This window comes from Gossypium hirsutum, chromosome D08, assembly GCF_007990345.1.
Source record: "Gossypium hirsutum isolate 1008001.06 chromosome D08, Gossypium_hirsutum_v2.1, whole genome shotgun sequence".
NCBI classification, from domain to species: Eukaryota; Viridiplantae; Streptophyta; class Magnoliopsida; order Malvales; family Malvaceae; genus Gossypium; species Gossypium hirsutum.
The window spans coordinates 22,417,542-22,422,690 of record NC_053444.1 but is presented as its reverse complement, the minus strand read 5'-3'; the positions used below and the strand labels follow the sequence as shown (position 1 = coordinate 22,422,690).

The 5,149-nt window shown below is 34.3% G+C and overlaps 1 non-coding gene across 1 annotated transcript; it reads left to right on the top strand.

Moving 5' to 3' along the window:
- Positions 1 to 1,075: 1,075 nt before the first annotated feature.
- LOC121220691 (small nucleolar RNA R71) lies at positions 1,076 to 1,182 on the top strand. Its single transcript, XR_005917908.1, has one exon. It is a non-coding gene; the product is annotated as a small nucleolar RNA R71 (small nucleolar RNA).
- Positions 1,183 to 5,149: the final 3,967 nt, after the last annotated feature.

Genomic DNA, 5,149 nt, shown 5'->3' with positions numbered 1-5,149 from the left:
GGCATTTGTTTCAATGCTTCCACCAACAGTATGTTGATATGTAGTTGCTTCAGGACATCCAAGAATTTCTTGAATTGAAAATATTACTTAGATTTTTGGAAACACAAAGGAAAAGGTGGTGGTGGCCTTCCTTCTATTTGTTGAGGTTGTTTTGCCGTGGCAATTTTATTTGCAATGCAAGGTGAATCTGTTCAACATTTTTCTGGTTTCTCTTTTCCTTTTTGTAAAATCTGAACTACTTTCTTTAATAGTGGTGTCATTAACAACTCTTAATAGTTGTATACCACTTCTGAGTGTAATATCTTTACATTGTTCCTTTCCTTGAGATCATGAATTTTGGGTATTACTCGGTAGTGCTCCTTGCGGTCTTGAGCTTAATGTTTTGGCAATTTGCCCCACTTGATTCTTTAAAGCTCTTAATGATGCAGCTTTATTTTGGATGATAACATCATTCTTAGTCATGTATTCCTTCAATAGATCTTCCATCAAGGAGGAACTTGAAATGAAATTTTATAGAACATTTTTCTGTGACATGAGTTAATTGTATCCAGGTGGTACATTCGCAACATTCTGTCGAATAGCATTGATGGAATTGCCCACCCCTAGATTTCTCTAACTGAAGTTAGGATGTTGGTTCCACCTCGGATTATATGTGTTGGAATATGAGTTGTTGTTGTTGTTGTGATTGAAATTTCTCATATAATAAACTGAAGCTAGATTCGATGGGCATTCATCAAAAACATGATCTTCTCTGCAGTAAACACATGTTAACTCGGCTGTTTTTATTTCCTACACTACAACTGGTCTTTTCAGTGTTTTAGTCGTATTCGTTAAAGATGATACCTAAGTTGTTAAGGAAGTGATTGCATCAAGTTCCATTAGTCCAGAAACTCTTCTGTCTGTCCTTACTTGGGTAGTGGGGTATTGGTAATCATTGTTTGCTATCCTCTCCAGGATTTCATATGCTTCATTATATGATTTATCGAGCAAAGTCCCATTGGCAGATGCATCAACCACCATCCTTGTATGTGCATTCAATCCATTGTAAAACATTTCCATTTGTGTACAATGTTGGAAACCATATATTGGGCATTTTCTAATTAGCTCCTTGAATCGCTCCCATGCTTCATATAATGTTTCATCCTCAAATTGCCAAAAGGACGTAATATCATTCCTCAGTTTGGCATTCATGTTCGGATGATTATATCTCAATAGAAACCTCTGACAAAGTTCATTCCAAGAACCCATAGTACCTAATGGCAATACATTTAACCATGCTCTGGCACGATCTCATAATGAATAAGGGAATAACTTCAATTTTAGGGCATTTTCAAGAACACCGTTGCCTGAATGAATCACGGACTTCTAAAAAGATTCTTAAATGCAACCTTTGATCCTCAGTAGACAATCCATTAAACTGCCCCACTATTTGTAACATTTGAAACATCATCGGCTTTAACTCGAAATACTGAGCCTGGTTATGCGGCTAGAAAAATCCTGGATTCAAATCATCTAAGATCGGCACTACATGTTCTTTGATAAATCTGTCTCCGTCATCTATTATTTGAGGAATATCAGCATCCCTTCCTTCTTGATGTAATGGCTATTCTCTAACCTGATAATTTCTAATTATTTCCATTCTCGTAATTCTTTTTGCCTTCTTCTTAAGGTTCTCTCAATTTCTGGATCAAAAGAGTACTTTTCAATTGCTGAAATATCTTTACTCATGCACCAACCAAAAAATCCTGAAAAAAAATCAAAACACTAATTAAGCTAAACTAATAAAATTAAAGAGGTAATAACACATCAAATATTTCACCAAAATTTACTGATCCCTGGCAACAATGCCAAAAACTTGTTGCCTGTGAATGTGTAATGTGTATGTGCAAGTATACACGTCACATCAAGTAATAAAGTGATGAGTGAGTATCATCTCCATAGGGATCAAAATTGACTAAAATAATTAGTTATGCTATTACTATGAAATTTACTAATTAAATTATGCATAGGAAATAGGTGATTAATTGATAAAAAGATGTAATGAAGGATTAATATAATCAAGTATGATTAAAAATATGTTAGGAAAATTAAAATGATGTGGCAATTCTCAAAGAATAAGTGGGAAAGAGTTTGTACTGTTGAATGAAAAAGGTTGTAATTACTCTGGTTTTATTTTTATAACATAATAATGCCATGGCAAAATCTTGACCATTCTACTACTTAGGGAATCACTACTACGGTCTGCTTCTTTCGAAAGCTAGACTTTGGGCTATCATTCAAAGTTTTTGTATGTCTGCAAAACTCAAGAATGATATCCATATTTTTCTCCCTTTCCCTATACAGGTTGCAACTTCTATGTCTAGAGTGCTACAAATATGTATAGAGCTTGCATCCTTGCTTTAAAATAATCACAAATCGAATGGAACAGTATCCTACACAAAATCAAACCATGGGCATTAAAGATAATAAAAATTCACCCAAAATAATTCCAACACAAAGAGAATTAGTTCATGGTCTGAACATTCAAATCCAGAACAAAACCATTCAACATCATTGTTTAAATTCACGGATCACAAGTTCAAACCAAAAAACAAAGACAAAACTGTAAGAAGCTTTCGTTACTCTAGCTTTCTAATAATGAGATTTGATGCAAAACCCAGGGTAGATTCCTCTTCCCCTTCCTTGCGTCTGTAATTCTTCTGCTCTGTAAACTGTTACTCTTTCCTCTCTTTCTCTGAGATTTCACAAGAATTTGATGCAGAGAGATAAAAAACATATTTTCTCTCATTTTCTCTCTCTCCCCAATCATCTATCCTCCTTTTCTCTTTTCTCCTTCCTTCTTTATAGGGGAGGTCCCTCCCTCTCAACACACACCTTTTGCTTCCTCTTTTTCAGTGTGATTTATCTAGTACAAGTACAGCTGGCTGAGAGTGACATGAACTGAGTATCGCATTATCTTTCTAGAATTGCCATGGCATTCATGTTGGCAACCTAACCAACATTTTTTCATGGAAATATTTCACTTCTTTCATTTTCCTACTTTTTTTCTCCTCTTTCTTTATTCTGCATCTGCTGTCAACCACAAATAACACCTTTCCTCCCTAATAATAGAAGTAACAAATAATAACATATATAGAACAATCTAGGCTTTGTTATGTAATGTTCTAAAAATATCTAGAAATGCAAACATATTTACTTGATTACAAACAATTAATTCAATCTAGCGGCTTGAAATATAACTCTTTTCAAGAGTTATCAGCTGAACAGAAACCAGCACTGAAGAAGGTCATCAAACCAGTAGTTGAACCAGAGGAGAGAGTAAAGACACGATCACCAACACACGTATCGTTTCCTCCGGGATTAGAAGAGAAAAAAATGGGATGAGGATGTATTTCTAAGTTTTTTTAAACTTGTTCAAAACGTTAAATGTAAACCTACCATTAATCGAATTAATTGAAAAAGTCCCAAAATACACCAAATTTTTAAAAGAAATCATCTCTAGGCATAGGAAAGTTAAAGTAGGAGAGCAAGTCAACATCAATGTGTCCTATAATGCTATTATTTCTAGATAGGTTCCCCAGAAACTAAAAGACTTGGGAAGCTTTACAATTTCGATAGAGATAAGGAGCATTTATTTTTTAAGAGCTCTATGCGATTTAGGAGCTAGTATAAACTTAATGCCCTTATCTATTTATGAAAAAAATTAGGTTAGGGGACCTCAAAAGTACTCAAATTACACTATAGTTAGCTGATAGGTTTGCAGTCCAATCTGAGGGAGTGTTAAAGGATGCATTAGTTAAGATGCGAAGTTTTATCATCTCGACAGATTTTTTTGTTTTAGATTTTGAAAAGGATAAGAAGATACCCATTTTGTTAGAAATACATTTTCTAAACACATCCAGAGCCACCATTGATTTAGAGAAAAATAAATTAATAATGAAAATTAATGGTGAAACTGAATCTTTCAAATCTAGATCTCACCAAAGTGAGGAAAACTTGAGGAATTTAGGGGAGCAGTGTCATTCCATATTTACCATTGAATCCAACTGATCTGAATCTAGGGGTACACTTAATGTGATTAATGTAGGGTTAAAGACAAGGTATAGAGAAAGATACAAGTGAAAAAGGATGAAGGGACGGGACAGCAAGTGGACAAATGCTAAAAGAGATGCAGGAGGGAACGCATCGGTGGAACTGGTGGATGAATCAGGCAGCAAAATGTGACGAACTTTAAAATTAATTTTTCCTATATATTATTGTATATTCAACTAACCATATAGTTTATATTCTAATATTTATTTTGTTGAAACCGAAATAAACCAAGTGGGGGTGAATTGGTGTTTTAAAAGGTTTTCAAGAATGGCAAAAATGAAATGACACAAGAAATTATAGTGGTTTGGCCTCAATTGCCTACATCCACTACCTTAGCTTTCCTCAACTAAGTATTTACCAAATCCACTACATTTGAACCTTTAAATACAAGACTTAACGTTACAAAACCCTATCTTTTCAAAGGTAAGATAGAACCATTTCCTCTTAAGGTTTTCTACCCAAAACCTTAAGTAACACCTCACAAATGAGAGAAAAATAATGAAGATTAACATGATACTTCTAAAAGGTAGATAATTAACAACGAAGCACTCTAACACAAAGTTACAACACTTGAAAGAATGATAGAAACTTAACCCACAAGTGTGTACAAGAAATATTTAGTAAAAGATTGAGAAATATTAGACAATTGAGTTCTTGGAGGTTAGGTACTTATTTCTTGTCTTTGTTAACTTCAATAGGGAGCCTTGACCTTGTATTTAAGTCCTCTAACAACCTTGTGGATGTTAGTAGGCATTAGAGACAAAATAAAGTTGTTGCAGCCATAAAAACCAGCATTAAATGCAATTTGCAGCTTTGTTGTATTGGTAAATTGAACCTTGTATCTATAGAAGTCTTTCCAAAATGTGATCGTTAGGCTCATTCTACTGGTATGTGTTCCCTTGTATAGGTAGAAATTTAAGGCCTTTATTTGGTATTAGTAGAACCAACCAGTGTATCAGTAGAAGTGTAGAGGATACTAAACTTTGGCTCCTGTCTTGACTTGTTTCGGTAGAAGTCTCAAGGTATCGGTAGAAGCTTGGTGTTTTCAACTCATATT